The sequence below is a fragment of the Mugil cephalus genome, chromosome 2, assembly GCF_022458985.1.
Source record: "Mugil cephalus isolate CIBA_MC_2020 chromosome 2, CIBA_Mcephalus_1.1, whole genome shotgun sequence".
Taxonomy (NCBI): Eukaryota; Metazoa; Chordata; class Actinopteri; order Mugiliformes; family Mugilidae; genus Mugil; species Mugil cephalus.
The window spans coordinates 16,867,010-16,882,694 of NC_061771.1; the positions used below are offsets into that span (position 1 = coordinate 16,867,010).

General features: G+C 42.2%; 1 protein-coding gene across 9 annotated transcripts in view; it reads right to left on the reverse strand.

Annotated features, from left to right (window-relative positions):
- The window catches only part of gab1 (GRB2-associated binding protein 1), a 47,784-nt gene that overhangs the window by 24,314 nt on the left and 7,785 nt on the right, over nucleotides 1-15,685 (reverse strand). Inside the window, exon 1 of one of the 9 annotated variants that reach the window (XM_047577395.1) lies at nucleotides 7,299-7,471. The exons of 6 other annotated variants lie outside the window; for them this stretch is intronic. The gene's annotated coding sequence lies outside the window, so the exon portion shown is untranslated. Of the gene's footprint in view, nucleotides 1-1,759; nucleotides 1,920-5,560; nucleotides 5,973-7,298; nucleotides 7,472-15,685 lie in introns of those variants that run through there. 2 more of the 9 variants (XM_047577396.1, XM_047577393.1) reach the window with 2 other exon arrangements.

The window sequence follows — 15,685 nt, forward strand, 5'->3', positions numbered from 1 at the left end:
ACCCACATCTCAGCACAATATTCTGTTCACAACGATTAAAAGAACTTTTATGGCAGCCGTGGCCTCAACAAAGCATCCAAACGTATGCTCACAAACAACACTATTAAAGGGGTCCAGACGTTTTCATGTTACCTGTGATGTGTGTTTTACACAAATACAGGGCTCTAATGCTCCCACGCCACACATGACATTTCTCACGCAGGAAAGTGATAAAAAACCTGCCGCACATACACTTTAAAAAAGATTAGTGATCTATGAATAGATGAGGGAAATCATCGACCAATCAAAAAATAGTATTCGTCGTCGCCGAGTAAAATCGGAGCGCCGTAATCACGCCTTCCACAAATCCTCGTCAAAGAAGACGTGGAAGTGGAAGTCCACAATCAGGTAATCACTTCATCCAGTGACGGACTGGCCACAGAGCAATGTGGGCAAAAGCCAAAACAAAACTAAAAAAAAACAGCCGGTCAAATGGAAACAAAATACAATGTAAAGTGTTTTTCTTTTTTTTTACTTAACTTGGTCATTAGCGTATTTTCTCTATGGGATAGCTAACCCTATGAGTTGACGAGTTAAATGACAACTGAAGCCTCTCCGTGCTGAAGCTCATTAAAAATTGTCTCGGGATCAGAATGGGCCTTCATGCTGATGGCAGCAAAGTTGAAGTGATTGACAGAGTGGCAGAGCCTACAGACCACACACGTTTCATAATCACTATAATCATTGTGGTAATGTTTATCTCTCCACTGGTTCCGTTACATTTTTTGTTAAATATTTTTTGTGCCAGGCCGTCGTTCATTTTTTGCTTTTACGATAGCAGGAACTATCAGGAACCAGGAACTGTAATAAGCAAAAAATTAGCAAATTATTAAGACCATAGCTAGAGGTTCAAAAAAAACAAATCTTTAATCCTCCAGTTATTTCCTGGTAGAGCACGTTAGCCAGCAGAGTAGAAGGCAAAGCCATGTTCAGACACAAAGTGTAACATTGCAGACTCTGCAAAGCTGTTTAATTGACTGCTTCGTGCAATTCAGACCTACTTTTAAGTTAATGTTTCCTTACAGCTTCATTCGGACATGACACATGGCGTGTGAGAGGGTGTGAGAAGCAGAAAGAGACCGAGCATTGAGTAAAATGTCGTGGTCAGGAAGAAGACGGCGTTTTTCTGCTCACTCATGATCACTCAGGACGGCATCACCCTGGATTTTAAAACCCGTTCTGCCTCTTTAGCTTCAGAAACCATCATGCACACAAGTGAGGCTCACGGCCACTTCTGACAAAGAACCTGGTGACACATTATTCCCATTAGTTTCTGTTAGCTGTTAATGTCACACTGTGTAGGTGCTGCATGTATGTGAATCTTTAGTTTGAATGGGGACAATTTATTTAGAAGGCGGTAGAAAACTGCCTGCATGTTTCACCTTGAGCTGTTTTTTTTGCACTTATCAGACTCATTCCTTGTTGAAAGCAAACCATTACTAGGTCCAGGCGTATGTTACATGCTACAAATAACCCGACTGATTAACTAATAAACTAATTAACTAATAAGAACTTTGCTATAATCATGCAGCGCTGGTTTATGGAGATTAACAATGCATGAGATTTACATGTGACAATTTTCCTTGCATCATGCAGCTTATCATCTTCTCAAGAATAAGAACACACCATAAAGTTCAGCACTAATAGACGGTCGCACAAATTTATGTGTCTTGCCACAGCAGAATTTTTTCAATGCCTGAGCAGAGAACAACGAGCCTACCTCTCAACCTGTACGTCCACAGCAGCCGTTTGCGTTCTGTGCCCCGTGGTTTTCTCCGTTATTCACAGTGACCAAGCAAGTGCAGAGTTGTTTTTGTTGTTGTTGTTTGCGCCTTTAGGACTTTATCATGTGCTGCAGTGTGTGCGGGGGTCTGCAGTTTGTGACCTCTCCCTCCTCCGACTTCCTGTTGTATGTAATCAGGTCGTCCCAGGCCCTCTTAACTGCCACAGCTAAATCAGAGGGTGTGTGCTACAGACTGCGTGTTAAGTTCACAGAAACACTGTAGAAATGTGTATTACACTGGAATTAGTTGGATTCTACTACATGAACAAAAAAAATTATTATTATGGTTGTGCTGCAATCTGGGTTTCAGTTTTGTAATATTGCCAATTGTTACTACGGTTTATTATTTGACTCATTTTTATTTTTAGCTTTACTATCAACGCAAATGCTGTGGCACAGCCTGGTCACTGATCATGCATGTTTTTAACAAGCTCAGTCTCACGACACAACACATCACTTAGTGTAGATGCTAAAATGAAGACATTCGTAAGTGATTATATAGACGGTCCATCTGCATTTCTCTCCACAAATGACACTGATTCACTAGGCTCTTTCACTACGTTGTGTCCTAACCAGCAACCTGTTTAAATGGAACTACATCACATTGATGTCATGAGCTTTTTTCTCCCCACTCATGTTACTTTTCCTAATGGAACCAGTTCTAGCGATATCGTCCTGTCCCCCGATTGGAGCAATGAAATATTAATCCCCGCTGCTGATCAAAAGGCTGCGCATAGCTCATAATTACAGGCAAATCACTTTCCTTGCGTCCCTCTTTCTAGAGCAGAATCTGAAGGCTTCATCCTCTTCCCTGGATCTGGGCCTTCCTCTGCTTCCTGTGGAGACTTTATGATTCTGTTTCCCATCTGCACCCTCAATAAAAGGAGGTCGGGGATGCCACAGCATGGACAACTTCCTCTATTCGCCTCCTCCAAAAAAGCTCAGGCTTGGCAGAGCTCTGACCCCAAAACACTTCTCCTACTTCTGCACCAAGTCTCCAACTGGACGTCCTTTAAAGTTTTGAGATACCAAGGAGTCTCAGAGCGTATTAAAATGTAAGGAAGCTCTAAGGTTCAGTCAGACCAAAATTAACCGGAGGTCTTCCGCTGACCTGCCTCCTTTGCTTCAAATGCAAAATTGTGAGGCGCTGATGTCCAGTCGGTTTGTCGCTCATTCAGAGTCAATACTGATTATGATTATTATTCTTGCACAACAAATTCATACAAAGAGCAGAGAAATGGGGATGATTGGTTTGGCTGCTGTGAGGCCGAGGATTGTGAGGGTAGTGATGGTAAAATATTTGATAAAACCCTGTATAATTTACAGCTTTGTAGATGACTGTTGTCAATTCCTGGCAGTGATTTACTATTTGTTCCTTCAGTTTGTAATAAGGTTTGACGCACGCATAATAAAAACAACTTTTTGCAAACTTCTAAACTGCTTGTTTGAGGTAATCGTGTGCTTTCCCTTGTGCTCTGCTGCAATAAGAAACTTCCCAGAGGCCAAGTCATATATGCAAGTTTTGTGGACTGATAATTCTCCTCATACGCAGAAGCACTCGCACTTTTTTAACGCCATGTACTCCACTTTTAATCAACTAACGGAAATCCACCACGATTGGATTATCTTTGTTTTTATTTATTTATTTTTTTTACTTGCTGTAACTGATACAAAGGAGGAAAATAAACTCATCCTGACCCTGACTGTAATTTTAATTATCATTTCATCACTTAATTAAAGAAAAAAAGCTCTAAATCGTATTAATCAAACATTTTTGGCAGTAAATCCCGACAATTGCTACGGTTCAACCGTATTGTATTTATTACCAATATAATGTCCATGAAACAGCTAATCAGCAAAGCATTTTTAACTGTAAAAGCCATGATAAATATATCGTCTCCTACTGCGACACTGAATCCAGGAACAATATTACATATAACATTACAAAGAAAATATTACCGAGGCCAAAGAAAGCAGAAGAAATTAGAGAGAAACAGAGTGAGAGCACAGCTAAAGATAGGACCACCCAGGCAATCACTCTGAAGAGACTACAACACCAGCTCATGTGTGCCTGTGTGTGTGCGTGTCCTGCTGAACCCTCACACGTCCATCTTAGAAACACCCACAACAAACAAACTCTAACTCCCAGCTGGTCCTCCTGAACTTGTCAATTATGATCCGTGTCCACCGACCAGCGCTGCTCCCATCTCAGAGTCAACCTCTTCATTTCTCTCCCCTCCAAGTGAAAACAAGAGCAAATCTTTGTTAAGCTGAAATCGTTCCTTTGTATGCACGCGCCCCATCTTCCCACACAGGTCAGAAACACAACAATCTCAAGTCTCAATTCGTCCAGAACAACCAAACCTAAAGATCCAGGATTCCTCAGAAAATAGACAGTGATTGTTACCGGATTCTAAATGACTAATCTTCTATTCAAACACCAAACCCTTACACGTTCTATTATCTAATCTTTTTTTATTTTTATTCTACATAAAACAAACACACTAACGGTGAGAACATTTGCATGCAGCAATAATTTTGATGACTTGATGCTTGTTCATGCTGTGGTTGCAGATTGTGACAGTTTGCAGATGGGAAATCTTATGTAAACAATGTTTTTTTTGTTTTTGCTTGCATCCACTTGTACAGGCAGAACAGGCAAAATATAATATAAAATACAGCACCTGATATTTACATTATCTAAATGTAAATATCAGGTGGTAAGAGGTGTTCATTCATTCAAGAGTATAAAGTAAATCACTTATATGACTTCAGAAAATAAACAAATGAGCAGTTTCATGCTGGAACAGGCAGTGGAAACTTTCCACTTGGCATTATTCATTTATCTGCAACAGCTGTGGTCCTTAATACTGGAGTGTGAGAATTTCTTCAAGATGTAATTCTGTATTATTTAATCAATCAAATATATTGCATCAATGTATTGCATTATTGCACAGGCTGCTAGTAAGTTCATGGGGGCTCCGTGCAGAAGCTTGTGCAGCAACCTGAGCCTGAGCCGACCACTGTGCAAACCAACAGGCTGAACAAGTTGGCTTCTTACCAAAAAAAACTGTTCAGTTGTTTTATGCAGCTGGGGACACTATAGAAGTAACATTTGTGCATTCCTACCTTGCCAGAAATAAACTGGTTAACTGACATCTGCAGCGTGCGTGCCCATCTCTGTTCTGACAAGTTACTGAAGGCTTCAGAGCGAGCCTTTTCTGAGCACAACTTTCAGCAGCTGCGGTAACATAAAGAGCTCCTCCAGTCCGGCACAGTACATCAGTGAGGCTGCATCCTATGAGCGCGCTCATCAACAGCGTATTGATTCATAAGGAGCGACGACCGTACCGTCAAAACAAGCCCGTTCGCTCCCTACGTCGGCGACACGAGCCGCCATTCCCTCGCTCTGCCTTCCATCCCACGGTCGCTCCGCTTTCATGTGCAGCTGTGAAATTCTCACCCAGCCAGGCGCCATTTGACCCCCGGTCCTAACAATCTACGCTAACTGTCCAAAGAACACAGACCTTAGTAGTCACACTGCTATCTTTGCAAACAGCGCGCACAAAGAGAGACATTAAAAAAAAAAAAGGACAAGCAGGTGTTCTTAATTTAGAGGCGCCCCATTAAAAAGATTAAGTTATCCGAAGTATTTCACATCAAAAACAGAATATTCAGTCTTTAATCCCAGTACTAAGCGAGCTTTACACAAACAAAACAAGAAAGAGCCATGCTTACCAAAGTCTCAAGAGCAGGTATTATGTTCTGCGAGGACTTCTCCCTGAGTAATTCCCAACCGTCTCCATGCGGCCCAGGACCACAGTACCGCTGTTACTCCATTGGCTTAGATAGGCAACTGTGTAATTTGCTATCGTTGCTGCACTAACTCTTACTTGCAGGGCGGGGACAGGAACTCTCAGTCAAGTAATCATTCCATATGATTCATTAGAGTGTCCACACACGAGGGGAGGGAAAGACCAGGAGAGCACGAGGAAGACGCCGGGCCAAGACGCATCGGACGGAGAGGACGAGGAGGTAAAGGAGTGAGTGGTCCTCACTGCACAGCCCGCAGACAGTTTCAGACTCACACCACACTCACAAGGTAAAGCATTAACTCCGATGGAGCAGGTTTAAACATTAACACAGCTTCACATCATGTACGACTGAGGGAGCACAGAAACTGCTCAGCACTTGCTATATTAGCCTTTTTCATCAAAACTAAACCAACCACCTCTTACCAAGTTTTCCAGGAAACACGAGGCTTGGTGAAACAGCGAAAAAGGAGAGAAAAAACACACGCAAAGCAAAATAACATCCCTTAGTGGAAGTTTCCACTTTGTTAGCGGTTTATCTTCCTGGTCATCTGGTCCCAACACACACTCTGGGCAAAAAGATTTCCTGTTTTGCCTCCTTTTGTCACTGCAGTTGTGTTTGGGGGTTTGGCGAGTGCTAACTTTAGAAACGCTTCTGCTTTAACATTAACCTGACACTGCAACGGCTAATTCCGTGCAAGTTCTCCAGAAACTGGGAATTTAATTATGCACCTCAGATTTCTGTCTTTTCCTCATACGTTTATGACTCACTAAAAGGAATTCTACACATGCTGTACTACAGTACTGTCACTGTCTCTGCTCCCAGTGAACACAGCAGAAAAGCGATCACACCCACATGCTAAAAAGTCATCCAATCTTGATGATTTATCTGCATTGAACTCAAAGTGTTTTTGTAGTTTTGTAATTTCACTACTTGTTTTCTTTCTGAGTGAGAGACTGATCCTCTTAATACAAAGCAACCTACCACATGTTTCAAGTATGCATTCAGCATACTATAATATAATTGAGGGAATAAGTACAGCTACTACTCAAATGTGTCCCAATAAACCTTTGCCTACTTTGGCCTCAAGATAAATGTTTAAATGTAACATTGCACATAAAGTCTACCCTCATATAGTGTGACCATGCTGGCTATTTCCTTTGAATAGATCCTTTTGATTTTTAACAAATATGTGGCCACATTTTAAACTTAAACTGTCTGTAATATACCTACTCAGCCTGATGGCGACAAGGAAAGTCATTCATGCATTCTACCGCAACCATTAAGGATAAATCAGTTATTTTACAATCACAGTTATTTACACATGATTCATGCAAAGATTAATTGTGCAGCTTAAACACTGAATAAACCTGCTATCAGTGTGCATGATAACACGATGCTCTGATCAACACCATTAGGAATAAATGAGAGTCATCAAACGTCCACTTCCTGTCCTCCATAGTTTTGTTTGTGCTGTCACCTCCAAGCAAACATCTCCACACTGACTGATAGTTAACGCCATGTCTACCGCCGAGAGCTACAAAGCTAACAGCGCTCAGTAAATAAGGCTAGCAGCCGGACTGCAGTGGACCGTGGAAAAACAACATTGTGAAGGACAAGCCAACTTGTGATTAAAACACAATTTCTCTTTTTTTTTTTTTACCTGGTTACGAAGAGTCCAAGCTTAGCTCAGATGAAAACAGCGCAAAAGAAGCAAGGTAAGCGGGCTGCTGTTGTCGAGTACGTCTGGTCACTTTCCTGCCTACCCTGCTGACTTCCCTCCCCTCCTCTTACTCCATAAAGTCTGCAACACCCTGCTCCAATAACCCCTGACCCACAGGAAGTAGACACAATGGACTGAAAATAACGCACCACCTCCCCTGGCAACAACTGCCCACCACAACCCCCACTGCACACTGCCTCTCCACTACAAAACACCTACAACGGGCCGGCTCAAGATAGGTGGGCAGAACCAAAAATATCAGCCACCACTCAACAAGCTGCGCCCACATGCTGCAAAGTGCACTATCTGACTTTGTATTCTCAGCAAAGCTTTTTATTCGCTCCTCACCATGATGCAGTTAGTGCAATAAGATCCTCCTGTGGTACACTTTATATTTGTGCAATCGTTTTCGAAAACTTGCAGCGGTGCAAGCTGCAAGTCCTCAGTGAAGTACGACACGCTACTGCAGTTTCACACTACAGCAGGGTGTGGGATGAGCGGCAGACTCATGATGCGAGAGAACCACTGCATGACGATGTGACTGACTTCTCCAGTCAGGCCTAAAAAGCATCTGTGGGTGAGTGAGTGCGAGCATGCGTGAGCGTTTGACTTATTTGTTCTATGCTAATGCTGCTCTCGTCCACGTCGCGCCCACCAATGAAGTCAGAGAGAGTGTTTCCATATTTTAAGGCTTCTTGCTCGCTAACAATTCAATGATGGATAACAGGTGCCTTGTTAATACCGAGTGTGTGCATCTAAGCCGGTCCTTATCCACGCAGTGAGCAGCAGCAGCAGTCTAATCCAATCAGTCCAATGAAAATGATTCCAAATCACATTTAGTGGCCAGTGAGAGGTTGTCTTAGGCGTGATCTAATTAGCTGCTCTCCTGCTCCGAGTCTGTCCACTAGGAAATGGCCTGAGATGCCGAACACAGAGATAAGGAAATGGACTGTGATCCGCACGTCTGTGCGGTTAGTGGAGCCGCATTCAAAAAAAAAAAAAAAAAAAAAAATGGAGCCTGGTTACTCAGCAGAACAGAAGAGGGCACAAGATTAAAGTAGGATTTCAGTCATGAAAAATAACAATAATAAAACAAATATTTACTTAAGATAAAACTAAAAAGATAAAGAATCTGTGAAAGGTGTAATAGGGTCATGTACTGCGGCAAATCAGACTTTAAAACGCTGCCTTTCTTAGATGCTGATTCTTAGAACTTGCATTAACCATGTTGAGTGTCCTGCTCTCAGAGCTGAGATGAACGTGCCTGGGCTTGTTTTACAGCCAAGTAGAAGACACACCTCCCTTTTCAGCCAGTCCCATGAAACTGGAACGCCCCTCCACTTTCTGTTGTCACATTCAGATGATACTACTCCACTTTTCACTGAAAGCGAATGTGTATGGCGTGAACACATACCTCACAGGTGGTGTGAAGCCCGTGTGCTCATGCGTTTCGCCGTACACTGATTCACATTCAGAGAATGCGCGGAATTCCACGAACACATTGCAGGCATCAAGGGTAACAATGCTAAATATTTTTCCAAGTCAGCTGTTACGCAAATGTTCCTGAAACAATGTCAGTGTATTATATTTTTTTAAACTCTCTCTAGCCTTAGGTTGGCTCCTGTGTGTATGAGCTTTCATGCCTGCTGATTTGTTTGATCAGCTAGAACTCATTCATGCTCAAATCACCTGCGCTCACCATCATTTGTGGACAGCTTTCCTACAAAGTTTTAAATTTCCTAAAAAAAAAAAAAATATCCATGAACTCTAAAGCAGGTGCAAAATTAATCTGTTGCCAAGATAAAATTATGGATTTAAGCGTTCAGCCACTGCAATTATAGAGCCCAATTAAAGGACGTCTCTTCACTAAAATATTCCAGTCTTGTACATGTTATAACTAAATAATGACTCAGTCTGAACTAAAATTTATTCATAAAATTAGTGACTATGATTTCAATGTGTGCGATTCTGTGATTGTGTCTTTATTTATCTTTATTAATTGAGACTGCATTGCCTATGGAAGCTTTCTGAGTTGGGAGTTTTAATCAGAGTTTTGTCCAGGTCTAACTAAAACCGAGGCAGAGATCAATCAATAATAATTTAGTGTGTGTGCTCAAGTTATGACACACACACACAAAAAAAACAGCGTTGTTAATGGTTCTGAAACACCGGTAGAGAGCCATTAGAGACTTAAGCTGTTATAATGTGTAACATATATAAATAATGTATAATTTATAATGAATAATCTTTCATTCAGGCTGGTCTTTGGAGATAAATTTTAACGCCAGACGCCAACACAGGTACAAAACTGGCCACTTGCAATCGGGTTGTTCAGGATTGATGTTGGTGAAAAGAGTGAACAGTGAGGTCCTGTCAGCGAGTGACCAGAAATTACTCTAATAATAGCCTAAGACTCGCAAAAGGAAGTTCAATTAAAATACACTTCACCAGCAGAATAAAAGCAGAACAACCTATTTGTAATTCTTAGCTAATGAAAATCTAATACGTTCTGAAATATAAAAATCTAAATTAAGACACAGAATGTGCATGTGCATGTGCATGATCACCACCATGAACACTTACACTATAACTTAAGTATTCTTTTCACTTTCTTGTACTGTTGCTCCTCCAGCACGGTGTGAGTGCACTTTCAATCACTTGCGGTGGCAAAGGCAAAATCCAGGTCATGCATCATCAATACCCATTAACCCACTGAGTAGGAAACAACACTAAACTTAGAAATAGAGGTTGTGCATCTATTATGTTCCTGGTTAAACGGAAACGGTTCAGTTTTGTTAAAATTACAGTAAAAAGACAATATTACTACTTCATAATCAGTTTTTGAAAAAAAAAAATGTTTTCTTGTCCGCTGCTCAGAAAGACAAAAGGAGAATATGTCAGATACAATGATGCCTGAAAATAACATCTCATCATTTCAACTGTTTCTTTGTCAAAACACGTCTACTTCTTACGAGAACAAGTCTCTGAGTGTTTATAATTTTATTGGTTCATCCAATACAGAACGTCAGTGTTGGTCCCTGACTAATACATTAGCACTACAGTTACTATTGCCCCTTTGTATAACCAATGGGAATGGTTGCTGAAAATGATTCCCAGGCTCAATGTTCTTAATTGCCCTTGTCCATACAGTGCCCTATTCAACCTGTACACTCTGAGGATGGTTTGTGAGCGCACATGGCGGCCGACTCTCGGCCATGAGAACTAAAGCTGCGCTGGAGATAAAGACTGGCTCATCTGACTTCAAGATGAGCCGCTGCCCAAAACACAAGTTTATCACATTCCCACAGTATCTCCTTGTTGTGTGGTCTATCAGTCAGTTTTTATACTTTTTTTTTTCCTCCGAGATAAGCAGAAGGTAAAACTGATTCATGCTTCGCTCCTCAACAACCTTGACACTTTTATCCGCTGCATTCTTCCTTTTGATTACCTGCTCCCTCCCTGCTCCTCTTTTCATCCTATCTCCCTCTGCCTCTCCAAACCGAGCCAATCTGGGCCGTTGTGCAGAGTCACATGCGCTTGTCAAAGCTGCATTGTTAGAATTCAACACATTCCTTTGGCGAGGCAGACTTGGTTCACATGATCACGCCGTTCGTTGACCACTGATGAGATGGGGTTTAAACAATTATCCTTTCAGTCTCGATTAGCCTCAACGCAAACAGCTCAGTCTAGATAAATGTAAACATAACAGGTAAAGAGGACAAAATCACTGCAGAGCACATATATATACCAAAATCTGGATTCTGATTAGCTTTCTGGACTCAAATAGAAACACAAGCTCTGATTTAAAACTTTTTTGAGACTTGAAAGATTTAATACAGAGGCAGATATCAGACAACACCAAGGAACTGTTGACGAAACTTACGCCTGAGAAAGCTTTACTCTTGAAGCAGAAACTGCTCCTTAAACCTCACACACATCAGACCTGTAATTCAACCTGCTAATCATGGAAATTCACTTTAAACTGTGTTGACTGACTGTGTGCAAGTTGCAAAGTTAAACTGCAACAGGCCATCCGGTAAACACAGTTGGGAGTTTTCATCTTGTTACTTTCACTTGCATTTTGACATTTACCTCAACGCTTCCCTCAGCAAAAAACACATAATCAAATACCCATCTCACAGAATTACGGTTCTGATTTGGTGTTAAGTAAGGAAAAACAACCAACCTTGAATTTAAAATACTCATGGGCTACCCGATTGCCATTGGTTCAGGGCTGTGACAGAAAGGGTCAAAGTATTCCACTGGTTTTGACGACACACCAACCAAAAGAGAAAAAAGAAGAGCGGCGTGCCAGGGCGAGCTGTGAGAAACGCCAAGAAGGTAGGTGGACCAGGGGTGTAGGTTCCAGCTTCCAATCAGTGCAGAAACGAATCCTCTCTGAGAGCACGGGTCTCTGCTGCATCTCGACGTCTCTCTCAGTCGGTGTGTACATGTGTGCGCGTTTCACCACGTCCTCTGGCTCCAGGCCAGGCCAAAGATATCAGACGGCGCCATAGTAACCAATGGTCAAATGACCAAAACAAAGGCGGCGTGGAAACGCAAAGCGCTCGCCATCGTTTTCTGTCCATTTTTTTTTTTTTTTACCTCACAATTCCTATTGTAAATGACTCAAGGAAAACTGATGAAACAAGAATGGGAAGACAATGTCAAGCAGAAAGAGATAACATTCATTTATTTGTTTACTGAGGGCCCGTCTGAGTCACAGCAGCTCGAGAAATTACACAGGTCAGTAGCAATATTTCACGTCTAGTCTCAAGATTAACACCCCATCATCCCCCCCCCGTCTAACTCAGGCTGGGACAAACATGCACACATATTGGTGCTCAAAGCACAGAGACAGAGAAGGGGGCAAAAAGCACCATGACAGCAGTGGGCTATATTAAGGGGCTGCAGACACAGCGGCGAGGGTCAGATCACACAGCACCACATAACTAAAGTGCCAGCTGTGTGTGTGTGTGGGAGCAGTGACAGGTGAACCGTTAAATGTGAACAGATACAGTCGCACATATTTCTACCTTCAAAATCAACCATCACACCTAATCAATCAAATCATCCACCATTTTTTTTTTTAAACCTCTAAATCTCACCCAACGACTTCAGCTTAAGAAGAGGAATACGACAAAAGCTCCCTGGGAAAATGTTTGGAGGATGAACACGTGTCCAGTGTACCTAATAAAAATATTATTAGGTACACCACCAAAACCACATTTTTTTTTGTATATGGCTTGCACCCTTCTCACACATAAAACAAATAAAGACAAGACGTCACTGCCAAAATCAACTTTAACCGGCGATTAAAATTACTTAACAATCCAAAAAGGCTTTAGAGATGCAACGAAAACAAAACTCAATATACTAGAATTACAAGCAGCAATCAAACAAATCTGACATGTCAAAACAGAAGGGCGACGTTAATCGGGAACATTCAAAACATGTTTACATAAAAATGCCTCTCACTCTTCATCCAGCTTCTGTTTTCTTGCCAGTGCTAATGAGATAGTCTTTTGATTTGAACTGCTAATAGGATGAAACATGCTGTATTACAGATTAACGATTCCTGTGATTAGTTCAGATTATATCAACAAAATAAGCAGCTGTTATATCACATCCTCAGTGTCACTGACCACGTTTATGGACACTAGTGTTCGGCTAGAAATCTGAATAAAAGCCCAGTCAGAACGAAAAATATTCCTAAAACCACCCCAATCAGAACAGACTGGTTGATCATAACCTTGAGCTGGAGTGACAGGGGTGGATTTTGAATGTACTGTCCTCACTGGATAACAGATCTAAAGTCTGATTGAAAGAAGAAAGAGATCTGTCTGTGAAACTAAAAGGTGCTGCTATGTTTGGAAATGAAGAAATCACGAAAGCTCTTTAGGAGGAGGCAGAAAATACCATTTGAAAGGGCAGAGAAGCAAACAGATGCTTTGCATATTTTGTTGCAACACAAAAATCTAATCTTTTCCGTCACCACAAATCAAAAAAACATCTTCTGAAACACGAGTAAAGTAAAAGAATCCAATCCTCTGAGAATATTGGTGGTTACGTCTTTTTCTTGTAACTGCAGTTTTGCACAGTTCAGCTTCTTGAAACACAAAGTGAAATAGGTCCTAGTAATAGAGTTCAGAGTGCAGTAGCACAACAGCTGACATGCAGAACACCACTGGTATGTTTAACCCTTCAGGAGCATTAACATAACCAACATCATTCAGTTTAAGGTAAAGACACTTCACTTCATTTTACCTGTCAGCTGTTTTAATGTGGTGGCTGATCAGTTAATGAGTCGTTCTCTGCTTCACGAGAGCCAACAAACAGTATTTGACTATGCTCACTTGAATAACTACTCATTTGTATGTTAAAATATTATATATGATTCTGGCTATAAAGATACAGCGGCGGTCTCTGTGCGCAAAGAGCTCAGCCGCCCTCCTGTCGGTGAAGCACAACCTGAATCACTCAACTCAGTTGTTATGAGTCTTGACGAACCCTATGAACGACCGCAGGAACGCTGCGGCTCCCTCTGAGCAGGTGTGCGCAGACTTCAGTGGTGAGCGCATCCACAATAAAGCTTAATGATTAAATGCTACGTAGGGGCTGTTAAAGAGAGCGTGCGTCAAGGAAAAGGCTTTCAAAGTATACAATTCTTCAGTGAGTCACGGAGGCACGGTTTGTGTTTCACGGCGTGGCGTATAGCCTGAATGCCACCGACATCAAGTTCACAATCACGCTCCTTTTCGTCATCCTTTGTTAGGAGAATAAAACAGCTTTTGGGGCAAAAGTGGCGGAGAATGATAACAGCAGAGATTTTTGCAGGAGATAAGTAGAGGACACGAGAAGCGAAAAAAAAAACGCACAATACAACGGCAGAGGCGACAAAGGGAGAAAAAAGAGAGCATGGGACCCCTCCTCCTTTCTTTTCACCCGCCATCTGGTAGCCATCAGCGCCTCACACAGGAAGGGGCGGCCATGCCTTGTTGGGGCGCCAGGGAGCGGCTCCTCTTCCCTCTTGGTGTTGGAGAAGCAACAATCGGCCAGTGCGCTGCATTGTAGAGCAGCACAGGGCAGCGCGGCCCATCCTAGACAAAGCTGAGCGGGGCCAGCAGCGGCGAGGGACCGGGCGCTTACACCCCAGCAGCTCAGCAAAGAGGAGCACAGAGCGAGCTCACATTCCTGCTGCTTGAGCCTGCCAAGAAGCACTGGGAACGGAAAGAAAGAGGGAGAGAACAGAGAGCTGCTCTCACTGGAGGCTGTTAATGGTGCTGCGTTGAGAAGAACTCCAGTCTTTTTCATCTTGATTGCTCTCTCTTCGCTCACCTCAACGACAATGATAAAGTTACCGATTACCACTGTGCTATACCCCAGCCTGTATTTCCATGCATACGTGTTCATATTCCGTCAACATTGGCCTCGAAGAAGTTTCCCTCGCTTTGCAAGAATTCAAGGAATGCGCATTATCATAAATTTGGCCCAACTACTGTTTTTTTTTTTTTTTTTTTTTTTCTTCCCCGTTCTTGAACGACATAAACACCAATGTGATGGGAACAGAGACCCGTACAGCCTTTTTGTCTGGTTAGTGTAAACCATCTTTGGCCATCTGCGTTCTCATACCCCTGTTCAATGTCCAGGAGAGACTACAACTACACTCTAGAAATAGAAAGCAGCCTTATGACATTGCTATTTTTACAGCCTGGTGTCATTAGCCGACAAGTTGAGACATGAAACAAAGAGCGACTTTTGATCCAAGAAGAGGCTTTAACTCTTTAATCTATGTCACATCACTGTTTATGAGAGAATTATCCCGATCAATCATATGAAACGAGAAAAACACATGACGGTGTGTGTGACAGGCCTCGCAGCAAAGTTCAGAAGTTTCTGTCATCTGCATTTAATAATAGCTGCACTTGAAACTGTCCGACTTGGCACGGTGACAAATAGCACAAAAGGATCATTTTACAACTGAACTGAATCATCTGCTAACAGAAAACACAACTCAGAAGCTGTTCCCAAGTACCAAACAGGAAAACCAAGTCTGCACTTCTCTGCAGCCACTCTGCTTCGTGGACTTGGCACGGAGGACGGTAAACAGCTGCACCAGGCAAAAGAGACACGTCTGTTTACAAAATGCTCCGCGTTAGCCTCCACCAACCAGCGAAATCAACAATATCTGAGCTCGACGAACGCAACACACGTTCAGAGAACGACGCGAGAGCATAATGTAAGCGAAACAACGTAGAGTTTTGAAGTTAATTATGCAAGGTCTGCACACAGCGCCACCTATGGGCAAATATAACCACAACATGGAC